At 46.1% G+C, this 19,514-nt stretch overlaps 1 protein-coding gene across 7 annotated transcripts in view; it reads left to right on the plus strand.

Annotated features, from left to right (window-relative positions):
• LOC147011455 (uncharacterized) overlaps positions 1 to 19,514 on the plus strand; it is a 461,606-nt gene that overhangs the window by 172,258 nt on the left and 269,834 nt on the right. The gene's annotated exons all lie outside the window — the stretch shown is intronic.

A 19,514-nucleotide genomic window follows, 5' to 3' on the forward strand; every position in this document is an offset into this window, starting at 1 on the left:
GCACTTTTCTCGAACTTCCGCACTTCAGAAAAGGAACAACTGAAGCCGTGTTTATGAAGAGTATCTACGATGAACCGTGATGAAAACTGATGATGCATTTCAGTTGCTAGTCCAGATTGCAATGGGGCTAGAATGACTCTTGGCCTTTTTGCTTGCATTATAGCTTGTCCAATTGATGCTACCTTCAGATCAGTGTTTTTGACAACGAACAAACCTTGCAACAACATCAGTAGTGACTGTGGAATGAACTGCACAGCTGCTTCTGTTGATGACATCTGTTCAGGTCAGGTCAGGTATGGGAGCATGTGCCAGAACAGCGCGTCGCTGCGTCCACTTTCCGCCGGTACTCCAGGGGCCTCCGTCTGGCCATCCCCCAGGCAGATGCCAGGCCCATCCCCATCTCCTTGAGATGATGGTCAACCTGCTGCAACCATGAGGCACGTGGTCGGCCCACTGGCCTCCCCCACTCATGAGACTCCCTCGCTGAGAGAATCTGGTGAGCAGGATCAGCGTCAGGAAAACGAGCCACATGTCCATACAGCCGCAGCTGACGCTCACGGACTATGCAGGTAACAAATCTCATCCGAGTCTCTCTCAGCAACCGCTCGTTGGACACAAAATCCGACCAGCGATAGCCAAGGATTCTCCGAAGAGACCTGGTACCAAAGGAATTAAGTCTCCGTCTCAGATCCTTGGTCAAAGTCCAAGTCTCGCACCCATAGAGCAAGACTGGAAGTACCAAGGACCTGAAGACTCGGACTTTCGTCCTCCCGCACAGGTACCGGCAGCGCCACACCCCATGATCCAGTGAATCCATGACTCCCCAGGCCCGACCCAGACGTCTATTGACCTCCGGCTCACAACCTGCGGAGACATGAATATCACTGCCAAGGTAAGTGAATCTATCCACGACCTCAACATCCTCACCACAAACAGACACAGACAGGAGAGCAGCATCCAAGATGTCACCGAAAGCCTGGATCTTTGTTTTGACCCAAGAAATCCGTAATCCCAACGGCTCCGACTCCTCATTCAGCACCTCGAGGGCCCCCAAGAGGATGTCTAAAGTCTCCGCAAAGATGACTGCATCATCTGCAAAATCAAGGTCCGAGATCTTGACATTGCCAAACGATGCACCGCAACTTGATCTCTCCGACATCCTCCCAAAAATCCAGTCCATACAAGTGTTGAAAAGTGTGGGGGCAAGTACACATCCCTGACGAACTCCAGTAACAACTGGAAATAAGTCAGAGGCGGTACCACCACACTTCACAGCACTCTCAGTACCAGAGTAGAGTTCAGACATCAGATCGATCAGTTTCGGTGGCACCCCACGAAGACCAAGAATCCTCCAGAGGACATCCCGATTCACTGAATCGAACGCTTTACAGAGATCAACATAGGCTGCAAGCAGCCCCTGCCGAAACTCTCGTCTGCGTTCAGTGAGGACACGAAGAGCAAGGATACGGTCAATCGTTGACCTCTTTGGTGTAAAGCCTGACTGCTCTGGACGCTGGTGCTCAAGCAGATGGTGGCGAACCCGATCAAGAATTATCCGAGCAAAGACCTTGCCCGGCACTGAGAGCAGCGTCACCCCTCGGTAGTTGTTGCAGTCTTGGCGATCACCCTTCCCTTTCCAGAGAGGGACAACAAGGCCCCTCTTCCAGTCAGTTGGGATGATGCCTGTGTTCCAGGCAGAGCACAAAACTGCATGCAACGACGCGAGTGCAGCATTTCCACCAGCCTTGAGAAGTTCAGCATGGATGCCACAGATCCCTGGAGCTTTGCCCCGTTTCAACTGGTTCACCGCAGCCCGTGTTTCCACAAGCGATGGTGGACCACAGTTGATTCGAGGGTCAGCAACAGGGATTGTAACACCCTTGACGTCCAACTCGACAGCTGGGGGATCAGCCTGGTACAACCGCTCAAAGTAACCGGCCCAGCGGGCCTTCACTTCAGACTCCTCTGTCAAGAGCCTACCACTCTCTGCTCGAACTGCAGTGCTCCGAGGGATGGGCTTGGATGAACGTAATGCGCGAATTCCCCTGTAAGCGGGACGAGAATCACCTGTCCACAGGTGATGCTCTACCCCCTCACAGATTCCTCGCACATAGGCCTCCTTGTCCACCCTCATTGCACGTACAGTTTTACGCCTCAGCTCCCTGAACAGCTCAGCTCTGCCATTCAGCCTGGCCCTGCGACTCTGGTCAATGGTATCCAGTGTCCCTTGAGAGACAAAATTCTTCTTTGCCCTGCGGTGAACTCCAAGGCATCCACCGGCAACATCAAGGACGGTGGTCTTGAAGGTGCTCCACAACTCTTCAGGACCCACAAAGCACCCAGACCCCCCAAGTGTCCACTCAGCCTGTTCGCAAACTCCTCAGCTACTCTCTCATCCCTGAGCTTGGCAACATCCAGCCTAGGCTGGGATGGTACCATTCTCCAGGATTTAAGGTGCAGCTTTAGAGTTGCTACAACAAGCCTGTGGTCAGTATTGAGGAACTGAGCACTCCGGTAGACCCTGCAGTTCTGGATCATCCTCCAACGACCGTCAATGAGGACATGGTCAATCTCCTTTGCCACACCGCCAGCGTTGGAATACCAAGTCCAGCGATGAGCTTGCGGGCGCTGAAACCATGAACCAGCCACCCTAAGTCCATGACTTCTTGCAAAGTCAAGGAACCTAGTGCTATTCTGGTTCATAGTTCCTGACCCATGGGGACCAACACACACCTCATAACCATCCCTATCAGTTCCAGTCGATGCATTGAAATCCCCCAAGACTAGAAGTGTATCTCGTCTGGGGCACTGATCAACCACAGACTCGAGTGTGGCGTAGAATGCATCCTTCACGGTAAGATCACTCGCCTCAGTCGGAGCATAAATAGAGACCAGGGAAATGACACCTAAGGAGTGACGAATCCTTAATCTCATAATACGCTCGTTGACCGGTGTTACCTCAATTATCATTGGGGTCAGCTTATTGGACACAGCTACAGCAACTCCTTGGGTATGGTAACCATCAGAGCGACCAGACCAATAGTAGGTGTAACCACCCACCATTATCTCGCCGCAATCCGGTCTCCGAACCTCAGAGAGAGCTGCAATCCCGATGTCCAAACGCTTGAGCTCAGATGATAACAGAGACAGGTGATCATCCTCTCTTAGGGATAGGACATTCCAGGCACCCACCCGAAGGGACCGCCTCAGGTTAACCCAAGGAGACCGCCGTCTGGTGGACGACACCTCAGCACCACTCCGACACACTCTCCCGCAATCTGACCCAGGGATGTTACCCCGTGGTTTCCCTCCTATCAAAGATTGGGGGTCCCGAAGGCTTTGCCCCAATCCCATCATCCGGTGAGCTGCCCTGCGAAGGGAAGCTGCACAGGAGGTACTCCCACGGAGTGGGTTTTCAGATTTTTTTGCGTTTTTGCGTTTTGCGGAATGAAGCGTTTTACGGTGGCTGGAGTGCAAATCCTGCCACCAACCTCCTAATAAGAAGTAACCCAACTGCAGGAGGACGTCCGCAGACACAGTTGGGCACTAGATATGGATGGCCGTTGGCTCACAAGGAGCTCCTCCGCCCTTTGAGCAACAAGCAATACCTGAATTACTTAAAGTGGTGACACCCAATCAAGATGATAAGATACATTTAACACAGGTTTTCACTGCTAATTGGTAATGTGGTTAGTGTTCTTGATGAATTTTCAGGTAACATATCAATCGGTATCACTGCTGTCATCTATCTCCACCCGAGATGAATTAGCGCAACTTACACCTTTACACACCCCACACATCCATGTACAGTCAATGGGAATACGCTAGCAGGTGCATCTGCTGGTGCGACACCCGGTCTTGCAGTTACACCTGAATATCTTGGTCAACTTCTCTGGTGCAGCGTGGAGATGTGTATGCATCATTCCTGACCATGCTGGCCTCTTAGGACGAAGGACAAATGCCACTTCCCACAGAAGATCGATGTGATACGTTGGATCGTGCACTTCCATTGCCTGCAGTTCTTTGGATGTCAATGGATTACGTCCTGTGTGCTGAGATTTGAAAGTTTTGATGTTGATGCTTCCCACTTTTATGATGTCATCCGTTGTCACTGATACTCGAGGTACCTGTTTACTAAGCAGCTTTCCTGGTGGGAAAGTGGAAATAATCCCCATTCCATGGAATGTTCCAAAGCCATCAAGAGTTGTTATATTGTGATCAACATTGTCACCAACATGCTGAATGAACTCTCCAGATCCAGGCTCAGGCAACTCTGCCCCTTGTGTAAGAGCGGCACTTTTCTCGAACTTCCGCACTTCAGAAAAGGAACAACTGAAGCCGTGTTTATGAAGAGTATCTACGATGAACCGTGATGAAAACTGATGATGCATTTCAGTTGCTAGTCCAGATTGCAATGGGGCTAGAATGACTCTTGGCCTTTTTGCTTGCATTATAGCTTGTCCAATTGATGCTACCTTCAGATCAGTGTTTTTGACAACGAACAAACCTTGCAACAACATCAGTAGTGACTGTGGAATGAACTGCACAGCTGCTTCTGTTGATGACATCTGTTCAGGTCAGGTCAGGTATGGGAGCATGTGCCAGAACAGCGCGTCGCTGCGTCCACTTTCCGCCGGTACTCCAGGGGCCTCCGTCTGGCCATCCCCCAGGCAGATGCCAGGCCCATCCCCATCTCCTTGAGATGATGGTCAACCTGCTGCAACCATGAGGCACGTGGTCGGCCCACTGGCCTCCCCCACTCATGAGACTCCCTCGCTGAGAGAATCTGGTGAGCAGGATCAGCGTCAGGAAAACGAGCCACATGTCCATACAGCCGCAACTGACGCTCACGGACTATGCAGGTAACAAATCTCATCCAAGTCTCTCTCAGCAACCGCTCGTTGGACACAAAATCCGACCAGCGATAGCCAAGGATTCTCCGAAGAGACCTGGTACCAAAGGAATTAAGTCTCCGTCTCAGATCCTTGGTTAGAGTCCAAGTCTCGCACCCATAGAGCAAGACTGGAAGTACCAAGGACCTGAAGACTCGGACTTTCGTCCTCCCGCACAGGTACCGGCAGCACCACACCCCATGATCCAGTGAATCCATGACTCCCCAGGCCCGACCCAGACGTCTATTGACCTCTGACTCGCAGCCAGCAGAGACATGAATATCACTGCCAAGGTAAGTGAATCTCTCCACGACCTCAACATCCTCACCACAAACAGACACAGACAGGACAGCAGCATCCAAGATGTCACCGAAAGCCTGGATCTTAGTTTTGACCCAAGAAACCCGTAATCCCAACGGCTCCGACTCCTCATTCAGCACTTTGAGGGCCCCCAAGAGGATGTCTAAAGTCTCCGCAAAGATGACTGCATCATCTGCAAAATCAAGGTCCGAGATCTTGACATTCCCAAACGATGCACCGCAACTTGATCTCTCCGACATCCTCCCTAAAATCCAGTCCATACAAGTGCTGAAAAGTGTGGGGGCAAGTACACATCCCTGACGAACTCCAGCAACAACTGGAAATAAGTCAGAGATGGTACCACCACACTTCACAGCACTCTCAGTACCAGAGTAGAGTTCAGACATCAGATCGATCAGTTTTGGTGGCACCCCACGAAGACCAAGAATCCTCCAGAGGACATCCCGATTCACTGAATCGAACGCTTTACAGAGATCAACATAGGCTGCAAGCAGCCCCTGCCGAAACTCTCGTCTGCGTTCGGTGAGGACACGAAGTGCAAGGATACGGTCAATCGTTGACCTCTTTGGTGTAAAGCCTGACTGCTCTGGACGCTGGTGCTCAAGCAGATGGTGGCGAACCCTATCGAGAATTATCCGAACAAAGACCTTGCCCGGCACTGAGAGCAGCGTCACCCCTCGGTAGTTGTTGCAGTCTTGGCAATCACCCTTCCCTTTCCAGAGAGGGACAACAAGGCCCCTCTTCCAGTCAGTTGGGATGATGCCTGTGTTCCAGGCAGAGCACAAAACTGCATGCAACGACCCGAGTGCAGCATTTCCACCAGCCTTGAGAAGTTTAGCATGGATGCCACAGATCCCTGGAGCTTTGCCCCGTTTCAACTGGTTCACCGCAGCCCGTGTTTCCACAAGCGAAGGTGGACCACAGTTGATTCGAGGGTCAGCAACAGGGATTGTAACACCCTTGACGTCCAACTCGACAGTTGGGGGATCAGCCTGGTACAACCGCTCAAAGTAACCGGCCCAGCGGGCCTTCACTTCAGACTCCTCTGTCAAGAGCCTACCACTCTCTGCTCGAACTGCAGTGCTCCGAGGGATGGGCTTGGATGAACGTAATGCGCGAATTCCCCTGTAAGCGGGACGAGAATCACCTGTCCACAGGTGATGCTCTACCCCCTCACAGATTCCTCGCACATAGGCCTCCTTGTCCACCCTCAGTGCACGTACAGTTTTACGCCTCAGCTCCCTGAACAGCTCAGCTCTGCCATTCAGCCTGGCCCTGCGACTCTGGTCAATGGTATCCAGTGTCCCTTGAGAGACAAAATTCTTCTTTGCCCGGCGGTGAGTTCCAAGGCATCCACCGGCAACATCAAGGACGGTGGTCTTGAAGGCGCTCCACAACTCTTCAGGACCCCTCAAAGCACCCAGACCCCCCAAGTGTCCACTCAGCCTGTTCGCAAACTCCTCAGCTACTCTCTCATCCCTGAGCTTGGCAACATCCAGCCTCGGCTGGGATGGTACCATTCTCCAGGATTTAAGGTGCAGCTTTAGAGTTGCTACAACAAGCCTTTGGTCAGTATTGAGGAACTGAGCACTCCGGTAAACCCTGCAGTTCTGGATCATCCTCCAATGACCGTCAATGAGGACATGGTCAATCTCCTTTGCCACACCGCCAGCGTTGGAATACCAAGTCCAGCGATGAGCTTGTGGGCGCTGAAACCATGAACCAGCCACCCTAAGTCCATGACTTCTTGCAAAGTCAAGGAACTTAGTGCTATTCTGGTTCATAGTTCCTGACCCATGGGGACCAACACACACCTCATAACCATCCCTATCAGTTCCAGTCGATGCATTGAAATCCCCCAAGACGAGAAGTGTATCTCGTCTGGGGCACTGATCAACCACAGACTCGAGTGTGGCGTAGAATGCATCCTTCACGGTGAGATCACTCGCCTCAGTCGGAGCATAAACAGAGACCAGGGAAATGACACCAAAGGAGTGACGAATCCTTAATCTCATAATATGCTCGTTGACCGGTGTTACCTCAATTATCATTGGGGTCAGCTTATTGGACACAGCTACAGCAACTCCTTGGGTCTGGTAACCATCAGAGCGGCCAGACCAATAGGTGTAACCACCCACCATTATCTCGCCGCAATCCGGTCTCCGAACCTTAGAGAGAGCTGCAATCCCGATGTCCAAACGCTTGAGCTCAGATGATAACAGAGACAGGTGATCATCCTCTCTTAGGGATAGGACATTCCAGGCACCCACCCGAAGGGACCGCCTCAGGTTAACCCAAGGAGACCGCCATCTGGTGGACGACACCTCAGCACCACTCCGACACACTCTCCCGCAATCTGACCCAGGGATGTTACCCCGTGGTTTCCCTCCTATCATCAAAGATTGGGGGTCCCGAAGGCTTTGCCCCAACCCCGTCATCCGGTGAGCTGCCCTGCGAAGGGAAGCTGCGCAGGAGGTACTCCCACCGAGTGGGTTTTCAGATTTTTTTGCGTTTTTGCGTTTTGCGGAATGAAGGGTTTTACGGTGGCCGGAGTGCAAATCCTGCCACCAACCTCCTAATAAGAAGTGACCCAACTGCAGGAGGACGTCCGCAGACACAGTTGGGCACTAGATATGGATGGCCGTTGGCTCACAAGGAGCTCCTCCGCCCTTTGACAGGTTTTGTTTTTAATCCTGCTGGGTGTCCATATCCAAACACCCTCCTCACCAGAAAACCTGGTGGGGGAGACGGTTTAGTCGCCGACAACCCGACCATGGAACAGGTTAGTGCAGGTTTACATGGTACCTGTAGCAGGTCACAGATCGAACCTGACCTGACATCAACATCTGTTCTGTTCTCTGGTTGGATATACATCATTAGAAGAGTCAACTGCCTTTATGTCACTCTTGATAAGCTTGGCAACTGTGTTTATCATTCGTATTTTCTCAATATTGGGGTCCTCTTTCTTCTTTGTAAAAGTCATGGAGAATATTTGCTGCTGTTCGTCTAAAAGTTACAACATTTGGCTTCCCATTCAGCTCGGTTATTATGATATTGTCACCAAAATGTTCCATAAGTTTACTCTTCATATGTGTAAAGCCATAAGCTGCAACCTCTGAACCCAAAAGACCTGTCTCCATTTTCTCAATCAAGTCTGTTATTGTAATCTATCTGTTCATCATCGTTTTCCTCCAGGTCCTTTGCAACCAACAGGAATGCTTCATATCATTCTGCTTCTTTGGGTCTGCAAAGTCTTTTTTCTTTGCAACACGACCTAGACCAGAGGAATGTTGCTGTGGAACCTGCTTCCCAGTCCTGAAGTTGGCATTACAGCTTTGATGGTAAACTGCATCGGCTGCGATTAGGTCATGAGCATATGCAATTCTGCCTGAAACTAACGTAGACCATTCATCTTTCCTTTGTGTACATGAATGCAAGACAATATTTTGGAATGATGTTGTTCTGACAGGATAGACATCCATGCCATCACGCATTTTCTCATTGTAAGTTGCTGGTTCACCGCAAAACAAACAGTGCTTGTCCAAACTGAACGTTGGCATTTCTGAACGAAGGATACACGGTGAGGGCTGATCTTGTTCAGTTACTTTTTCCTGTGCCTTTGCAATCGTCTGTGGATGAGTGAAAACCCGTCGGCATTCTGTGTGTACTCGCTGACCTTTATGCGTTCTTGTACTACTTCCTTGCTGCTCACTGGCCCTGTTGATACTCTCGCTCCCCTTTTCTCGTCAGATTGCAATGTCCTGACCATCTTCTAAACTCTTCTCGCAGAAAACACACTCAGCCATAGCTCTCTGTAATTCATGAAATAACAGAGCAGAAACAATACAAGTTAGGGTTAGGGTTACTGTTCAATCGGATACAGTACTTAGATGCAAAGTTATAGTGAAAATATGAATTTTCTCTGATGACAGAAGCTAATTTGCATGATATGCAAATTATATTCAAAAATATTAATTTGCAAGTGTGTTGATCATGTTCACTGACCTTCAAAACATGGGTTGAGACACTTGATTTGCTTCGATTAGGTACTTAGATGCAAAGTTATAGCAAAAATATGAATTTTCTCTTATGGCGGAAGCTAATTTTGATATTATGCAAATTACACTACTTTCCCATGCTAGGATTTTTTTAGGCCTTTTAGTATGGCGATTACGGGGTCTTTCTGAAATACACTGCAGTGGAAACAATTCTTTTGTAATTAGTGGTGACTTACCCCCTCAAAGTTGCTACATTGACTGGACAACTGCTTTCATTTAAACACATCCAAAAAACAATAATCCCTACCTACCTACTCCATTCATTGAGCAACATGTTACCAGAAACCCAACATTTTTTTAGGGGGGGGCTCATATTTTTACTGAGCTAGTCAAATACAAACTCATCATTAATTGCCAATAAATATCAATGAATCTCAAGGTGTTTCCACACTTTCTCACAGTTGTTAGCTTATTCCTGCACATGTTCTGAACCAAATCAGACTCGTACAAGTGAAGGAATAAATTCACAAAGAAAGGGGCCGGTTCTGAACCCATGGGTATCTCCACTGTCTACTCGAATATCTTGTTGCCAAATGTAAAGAAACTGTTGTTTCGGAGAAATGTAACACGTACTTTTAGAATTATTTTTTTGAAAAACTCCATGAATATTGATTTTCAGTGTGCTCAATATTACCTTATCACCTTATGCTCAAAATTATTATTTCAATATTGTCAGTTTGCTCTTTCTTGATAGACTTTAACGTATACTTTATTACATCCTGCGAATGCTTTATCTACGGCTCTGTCCAATGTGGTGACAAGCTTGTCATGTGGAAAAAAATATCACAAGTTGATAAACATTTAGCCTTACCCTTGTTATTAATGTTGTGGATACGATCGATTATAGGTTTGGAATTAAAAAAAGAACACAATAAAACCTCAGCTTTTCATGGTAGCTTTTCAAGCAATTTTAAGTTTGTTTCATCGACCCTGTAATACTACCTGACAATAGTTTCAAACTGCATTCTCAACTTGCGATGATGAACCTCCATCTTATAAGGGTTTTTGTGCATTTTGTGGGATCCAGTAAATGAATGGTAATTTGTGGTGTTTATCAGGAACCAACAGTCTTCTCGCTCCTGAATGATTTATATTGTGATGTATCAAGTCTATTCTATTATCGTTATTTATTACCTCCGTCACCGAAGGTGAAGGAGGTTATGTTTTCATCCCTCTCTGTCTGTTCATTTGTTGATTTCGTAAGTATATTGATCACTTCCATCCTCTGTGTGTTTGTCTGAAGGCACGATAACTCGAGAACAGAATAAGCTACCAATGTCAAATTACACCACGTGATTCAGGAGGGTGATGGCTAGCGCTGATTAGATTTTGGTTAAAATCGGTCAAAGGTCAAGGTCACAGTGAGGTCAAACATTCGATTTTTGATGGTTTGGTACAGAATCATCGTATAAACTTCTGGTTTGCGTCGCTACCTTCTCTAGAGACAGCTTTTATTAGACAAGGTCAGAGGTCAAGTTGACGATTTCGTAAGTACCAGTCTATGACTGCTTGTTTGTTTGTTTGTGTGCAGGATATCTCAAAAAGTTGTGGACGGATCCGCATTAAATTTGGTGCAGAAGTTGGGTGTGTGACAAGGAGGAACTGATTAAATTTTGGTGAAGATCTGGATCCAGATCCGATGACTAGAATTTTTTTAAGTGATTCTTCACCATTGAGAGATCAGGCCAAAAACAACATATTAGCACGATATTTGAAAAATGTAATAGGCCCGATATATATGTTCTCATGGATCAGGCATTGTGTGACGGAGGGATGCGCTCGACCGAGTACCCTTCTAGTTTGGTATGTTTTTGACAGTTTAGTCTTTAAGCCCTGCAATTCTTCTCAAAGTGTTTGAATGTAGAATGTTTTGCATACAAATGCAATATTATTATTTGTTTGGGCAATTGGGACAATAAAATATCGTGTTTGAAGCTGTTTTAAATAATGACTTGTCTCTGGAGTTTTTTAATCTTCGTATTATTGATGCAAATTTTTCTTTTCAAATCAACAATTCTCCTTTTTTCATGTTTCTCTACCTCCTCCAATCATAAAGCCATTTGTGTGTTTGGTATTTTGTTTTTCGATTTGTTCCCTCATCCATTCCATCAGTCATATCATTGTAAGTTCCATTGCTTAATTTTTCCACCAGAATTCAGTCCTTTTGTAAGTACGACACGTAATTTTCTATCTTCCGCTATTCTGAGGACACCTGTGATGATGTGTTTGTGATGTTGATCTTCAAAGACGGAATGTTCACAATTACAATGATGTGTGTTATTTAACCATTCCTCTACGTATCGAGATTGCACAGTTTCCTTATAGTTGAAGATTTTCCCCCTAATTGCATTCTGTAAAGTGTACACAACCCTTGGTGGCTCTCTCTCTGTTTACCCCACACTTCCTTCTGTTGTCGTATTTTCTCGATATCGATCAATTTCACCCCTTTGTTATAAAACATAATTTTGATAATGTCTTTGACTTTTCTACAATTGACTTCTTTAAATTTCTTTGTATATTTTATGGTCAATCATGTCCAGAATTGCTTCCATGTGTTTAATTGGGAGGTCCTCTTGATCATTCTCTTTCATTAATCTGTTAACGATTTGCCAAACTTCTTTTAGTTTTTTTTTTTTTAAGCAATGATCTTAATTCTACTGCTGTGAAGTAATCTACAGATATTTTATTTGTTAAAATCTAACCAATCATTTACCATTTGTTGTGGTATGTCTGTAACTGGACATAGACTTCCTTTAGGGCATTGTAAAACCCTTGAGAGTCGTGTCTTGCAGCTAAAGTTTCAATCTCTTTTGCCTCGTTTTCCCATCAGGTATCTTTCATAACAAATTTTCTTTGGAAGCTGTGCTTTAGCTGCTTTTAACTTTTCCTCTGATTCAGGTGTTTTTTTTTTTGAAATATAAACTTTGTAGAGTTTTTGCTTTTGCTGCAGTAATTTTTACATGCATACATTGTTATTATCAAACCAGTCGGCATTTTTACACTTAGGGTACCCAAGAGTGGAAAACGCACCATTGTAGATGGTTTATTTGAAGGAATTCCTCGTTTAATGACTTTACAGTTTTGAAAGCTCGCGTGATTGTAGTTTGTAATTGAATTTGAGTCTCCAAAGATTTAAGCTTATTGACATCGACCTTTGTAGGAACAGTTGGAGCTGTCCTTCTTCAAGGTATGACCACCTGAAAATCGCAAGAAGTTTTTGACAAGGAAGTGGTCTGTTGAACATTCAGGTCTTCGCATGGCTCTGGTGTTAAAAATGTCTTTCATATAATTTTTCCCAATGAGAATATTGTTGTGGTTACCAGATTCGCAAACCACCATTCAGGTCCCTTAGGTGAGGTATCTCGGTAAGTGCATGTGTAGTTAGGCCCAAACCCATTGTCTAGTGGGAATACATGTCATTTATACGAGCTGCGACTCTTCAGGATAGCCGTTTTTCTTTTACTATCTTTAATTTGGACCAACCGCCATGATTACCACCACAACCACAACATCAACCACCAACCACAACGCCGCTTCACCACAACCGCCACGACCTTCACGTCACACCTCGCAACCGTAGCATCGCCACCGTTCTTGCCCCGCTGTGGGTACCGGTGTTGGACTCGTGCAGGGCGCACGTTGAACAGCGTGTACAAAATCACGGATTTTGTGCTTCAAAAACGGATCAAAAACGACACACGCCCACTTTTTGCCGTCCAATCGGTGAGCGAGGGGCGATTTGGCCCCGCCTCCAGAACGATCGATATATGCAAATTTGTGGATCAAGAAGCCTTCACGCCCACTTTTTCTCGGGCCAATGGGGAGCGAGGTGAAAGGTCAAAGGGAGGGGGTCAAAGGCGAAGCTACGGGGGGATAAAAGGACCGTGTTCGTCAGTCAGAGCCGTGTGTGGAAGTCTGGAGCCCGAAGCCTGCAGTAGCTGGAGAAGCTGAAGAGAGTCGAACGAGGAGAGCCCAAAGAAGAGTCCAGGGTGGAGAGTCCAGAGGCGGAGAGGCGGCAGCGGCGAAGGCAGACGAGGGGGTGCTCGCGACGGTGCCGGGAGCTGCACGCCCGAGGAAGGCCGGCAGCGCGACCTGGCCGAGGTGGAGACGCACACCAGGGATAATAAAGATCCTCTATACCCCGAGCATCAGCAACCCCCTCCTGTTTCCCCCCGCGCTGAGATAGTGCGACCAAGGGGGCCCCCTTTCCCACCCCCTGCCAGGCACTGTCCGCGAGGCCCGCGGAGTGAGGCGCCATCGCCGCTCCGCGTCTCATCACCAGACGGGTAGGCGCGACCCGGTCTCGGCCTCAGGCCCGCCTCATCCTTGAGGGTATTTCTTTTCCTTGGTTTTGGGTATGTGTTGTCGGCGCCGTCTGTGAAGTAGAATTGTATAAGTGTTGCCGTGTGCTCGGTAGTCGGTATTAGCTCTGCACTGTGTTTTCACTTTTATATTTGCTTTTTGTGTAAATGGAATTGTGTTTTCTTTTTTTTGTGTGCATTTGGTGGAATTGTATTTGTGTGCTTCCCGTGTGCCGCGAATAAATGTGCTTTATTGTTGAACTGTTCTCCCGCTTCGCTTCGTCATTTCTCCCATTGAACCCTCATCTTGCTTCACGTAAAGGGTTGGTAGTGGGCTGAATACGCCCGATAATTAATCGAACCGTCGAGGTCGACGATAACACCGCTCGGTTATTCTGATAGTACGGAACGGGTCGCTTAAGTGGCCCGTGTCCGAAGTCGACCTGCGGCGAGGTGCGATCGCCCGGTCTACCCTCCGCGTGGGTACTTAGGTAGGTCGAATTTGGCGAGCAACCCTATCCCACGCGGGGGCTGATTGGCTCGATCGCGGTGAGACCGAAAGGTCCACCCGTGACTGGTTCCCGGCGTTAGTCCGAGAGGGTCACGACTGGATTGTCCGTCCGGTGGGCGACGTGCCGCGATTCGAGTTACGTGGCCGTCAGCACGCCGGCGGGCGCGAAGACCGCAACAATATAATCAAGAAGATGGTGGTGTTTAAATCTTGGGTGTTTCCGGGTATTGTCATGATTATCAGGCTGATAGAAAAAGGTATTTTTAATAGAAAGCTGTTGTTGAATGTTAAAACCAAGTAAGAGCTCTCCATTTGTGTTACAGATTCCCTTTCCGAATTTTCCCAGGCAGGTCCATAGTTTCTGAAGTCACGAGCAACCCGGGCATTAAAATCACCAATAATGACGATTTTATCCGCTGTAGGAATTGAACGTACAACAGTTTTAAACATGGAGTAAAATTCTTCCTTCGACTCGTCTGTGTTTGTAATTTTTGGGGCATAGACACAAAGCAATGTAACATTGCATTGTTTGGAGAGAGGGAGTCTTCTTCTTCTTCTTTTTTCAGCTGCTCCCGTTCGGGGTCGCCACAGCGGATCATCCATCATGATCCGCATAATGATTTGGCACAGATTTTACGCCGGATGCCCTTCCTGACGCAACCCTGGTCGCCTCTTACGACACAGGGATATGGTACACCTATTCTAACTGGGGTATACACCGGCCCAGTACACTGGTACTCACTTCGCCGACCTCGGAAGGATGACAGGCTGAGTCAACCCCCTGGTGTATTAATTCAGTGGCCCAACGAGGCTTGAACTCAGGACCTTTTGGATCCCAAGCCACTGCCCTAACCACTGCGCCAACACCAGGCTTTTGGAAAGAGGGAGTCTGATAGATATAATTCTGTCTGAATGGTTCTTTGGTAGTGAAGTAAGTTTGTTAGCAATGGCATTTTTAATAGCAAATGCTGTATCTTGCTTCTCTTCTTTCATCAGACTTTCTACCAGACCAGAAGAAGGTGTGTGTCTTTTCTCTCAGCAGTCCCTGCTCCTCCAACCGAGATTCCTGGAGGGCAGCCACATTAATGTTGTGTTGAGCAAGTTCATTTGTCACAATTGCGGTTATTCTTTCTGGCCACTCAGAATTATTATTATTATCGAAGTGTCCAAACATTCTAACCCTAACCCTAACAGCTCGGATATTTCTATGTTTTATGTACCTTTGCCGAAATTGATCAATTGGATTTGACCTATATTTATAACTAAGGAGGGGTATCTTATCATTGTCTGGTGCTGCTCTAATCCTGTTTGGATTTTGAAGAAATCAATTTTTTTTGTGGGTCAAAACACTTCCCTGCACCCAGGAAGGAATAGGGTCAGGGATCATTTAATGTTAGTTTTTACAAATGTACAAAAGCTTCGGCATTATAGATAAAAAAAAATTTATCCAAAAAATCCCAACTTTATTTTTCAAAATTTTAAAAAAAAGTATTTTTGGCCTAAAACACTCCCCGGCACTCACTGATGAACCTCTGAAAGTTTGATGATGATCTGTTTGGCCATCTCTGACAAAAATGGTGATAGACAGACAGACAGATATCTCTCATACTTATAACTAGAAAATACAACCCGTCGCTTCGCTAATTGGAATATTAAGGTGGGGGAGAAAGAGGGAGGGTGGAGAGGGAAGGGAAAGAGGATAGAGGGGAGGAAGAGAGGATGAAAGGAGTGGGGAGAAAAAAGAGGGAGGGAGAGCGAGAAAGATTTAAAGGAAGAGGAAGCAAGCAGGGAAGATTAAAAACAAGGATAGCAAAATGAGGTACATTAAAACATCATGTTAATGCAGCATGCGGAGACTGCCCGGAGATGTCCATGGGGGAAGAGAGGGGAGTGGGTTTTGGAGGAGGTAAGGGTTATCGGAGGGGAGGGGGAAAGCAACATGATGAGAAGGGAGAGGAGATTGGGACCATACTCTGTACAGAGCGTTGGTGCTGCTCAAGCAATTTCATTGGCTATGGGCACAATCCTGGATGGGTCGCTACTCCGACACAGTATTCCAGCATGCTGGCACTCATTTTGCCAACCTCGGAAGGATGGCAGGCCGAGTTAACCCCCCACCTGGTATTAAGTCAACAACTGAGTGGGATTTGAACTCAGGACCTAAGGATCCAAAACCCGCCACCCTAAACATTAAGCCAACACCAGGCATAGCATGAGTGGCAGGGAAGAGAAGGCAGCCTGAGGGGAGGGGAAGGGAAGGGCAATAAAATGCGCCCAAACAGCAACATTTTCTTTTTAACTGCCAGCTTCTATATAAAACTGGGCGGGAGCATTTGTAACCCATGCTATCTACCTGGCAAATTCAAAACTAAACGATCAGTCCTTGTAAGAGGGGGAGGGGTGGGGAGCAGGGGGAGAGAAGGAGAAGGGTGGGAGAGATGGATGGGAGAGGGGTGAGAGACGAGGAGGGCAGAGAGAGGAATGGAGGAGAGAAGGGAGGGGAAGATTCCAGAAGATGTGACATCTAGTTTAACGTCCATCCAAGAGACAGCACACACATTGATGAACACGTTGCAGCGTGTTCCAAGTCAAGGTATTGTTGCTCAGGCCAAAGAAGAAAAGGTGAATTAAGACCCCAGCGAGGTGACGAAGGATGAACCTTGATAAAGGATAATTAAACAAAGCCGTTAATTATCTTCAAAAGGGGTGTTTAAATTAACCCAAATACCCAATTTTCATTCATTCACTCCTTTGGAGTTCTCTTAGTTTCCATGCAAAGTTTGGGGATGCAAGGTTTCACGGTTTTGGAGTTATGGACGATACGGACAGACTGACGGACGGACTGATGGATTGGAACACACTGACATTTGTTAGTATCGATACTAGAGAGTTGATAGAACATGATACCCCATCCTGTGTTACTTAAATTTTAACAAAATAATGATTTCAACGATCATTTTTTTAAAATCTGAAGTTTGGTGCTGGTGAAGTAGTCCAGAAGCAGCCCCGAACATCACCCTTATAAACCACCACCAATGAACCTTTATTACAGCGCGTGCGCTGTATACAATTGCACCGAGTTTGAAATGTCCCCGGTGTCTACCACGTCGCCGGTGTCCCCCCCACCCCCCCACATGCCTCAAGACAGCCATTCACGGCCGTCCGGTAGATGGCAGTACATAACCTAGACGGAAATAGCAAGAATTGACGGAAATACCCGAGTATTTAAATGGAAATTTGTGAAACTAATGTGTTATATATGTGAAAACCATTTCATTTATTGCTTGACGGGGAAAAAACCAAGAAACGCGCCCCTCATGTACGAAAGAACGAAAGACGTCATTTCCGCTCACATCGCATTTCGCGCCGATCGCCGAATGCTGAAAGCTAAGTTCTTCTTATGCTATCATTCTTTTATGGTCTCCTGCTACGCTGTATCAAACGATTTCATTCCTTCTGTTATATATAAAGGTGCTTATCACAATAATAACAAGATTTTTACATTTGAAATATTAAGTATGCTTTTTCATTGTTTTTCAACTGAAAAAGCATAAATTGCATATTTTAACATTAGTGTACTCATTTGCTTCACCACACATGCTCTATTGAAGGATTTCACTTGTTTAAATTGAAGTCCTGCAAAAACGGAGGTTTTTAGAAGTATTATGACAGACGATCGGTGTTCCACAGTCTTCAAGTATATAATTCAATGTAAATACAATAAAGATTACAAAAGTGGTGTAAATTAATTAATTCCGGTTTTACCGCCGTTTCCGCAGTGTCCATTACGTCACCCTATCCAACACGTTATATTAGTTCTTCATGCCTGTTGTTGCTGCCCATTTATGACCTCAAAAACAGGAAATTTGCTGTTTGGAATGATTTTCAATTTTGTTTGAATTCCAGGCAGGTGGTCGGGATGAATTCTGAGCCAGGGTATGGTAAAACGAAAGACATGTTCATGTTCCGATTCGTGTTCAAAATATAACATTTTGATTTGAATAAGCTGTTCCTCAATCATAAACTGATGACAGACAGATGCACAGACGGACATGAATCGATGGCGTAACCCTGCTTTTCACTTCACGTGCGCGGGTAATCAATTATTGTTCCGATTAAATGACCTCAGTAAAGATGTTGTAACTCAATGGGGACTTTATTGTTCTACAATTTGAGTGTTTTATAATCTGCTATGGTATGCTTTCATGATAAACCAAGGTGAAGAAAAAATTCCATAAACTTGTCAAAAAATTCATTTACATCTTGTTTATTAAAAACCTCAGGTCAACCAACTAATTTTATAATTTTTTTTTTAACTTGTTAATATTCATCAATTTACCGAAACGAACCTAAGAAATATAGTTATGCTGGTTACTTAAAACACTGGGTGTGTAAGCAAAAATTGGAAAATGATCAGTTATTTCAAATTATTTAAAATACTAGTACGTGCCCGTAAAAAAAATAATAATAAAAAATTATAAATAAATATTCAAACCGCGAGCAACAAACAACAACCACACAGGCCGTTTCTTCGCTCTCGAGTGCCCGGACGTGCGTGGCCCGGAAGTTGGCATATTATTCGCAGTTACGATTATTCTCAATTTAGTTTTAATACCCAATTATTCAATTAGCGCCAACGTATTTTACCTTTTCGCAATGTCGTGGCAAGGAAAAACAAAAAGAGAAGAGAAGAGAGAAAAAAAATTACTTCCTGGTTCGGAGCATACCAGCACTCTGATGTTACCGAAATTTATGCACCGTCTAATATGAAAACGATCATAACTTGGGGCATTGTGTTTATCTATAAATGCGCATAAGAAATCGAGAAATTATTAGAATACACGAGGTCATCACTCTCCGGAAGTTCGTACGTTTTAACCCGTAATGGGGAATGCGACTGAGCTTCCCTTTCCCATCGGCCACGCCCACGCAACAACGTGTCTTGTCATTGGTTTGTTAAATAAATGGCCATAACTTGGGAAGCACTTCTCCGATTAATATCAAACCTTGAAAAGGCACATCCTCAGGTCCCCAGCAATATATCTGGCAAGTTTCAATTATATCGGCCAGTGGTTGTCGAGAAACAGCGGTCACACACACACACACACACACACACACACACACACACACACACACACACACACACACACACACACACACACACACACACACACACACACACACACACACACACACACACACACACACACACACATTGCTGGAATTATAGATAGATTATCAATAATGTCAACGTATTGTCCCTCTAATGGTGTCCACCGTAATGCAGCGCCACACCAGAAGGTTCGTGGACACGTTTAGTGAGGTCTATCCTTGTTTCTGCATGTTGTGCCAAATGAGTACTGGTTTCCCAGGTGAAGTAAAGATTATGTAATCCTTCCATGGATTTTGATCTGCTTTGGGTACAGTGATG

This window comes from Eptatretus burgeri, chromosome 15 (genome assembly GCF_056783735.1).
Source record: "Eptatretus burgeri isolate ZD-2024b chromosome 15, Ebu_testis_v1, whole genome shotgun sequence".
Lineage (NCBI taxonomy): Eukaryota > Metazoa > Chordata > Myxini > Myxiniformes > Myxinidae > Eptatretus > Eptatretus burgeri.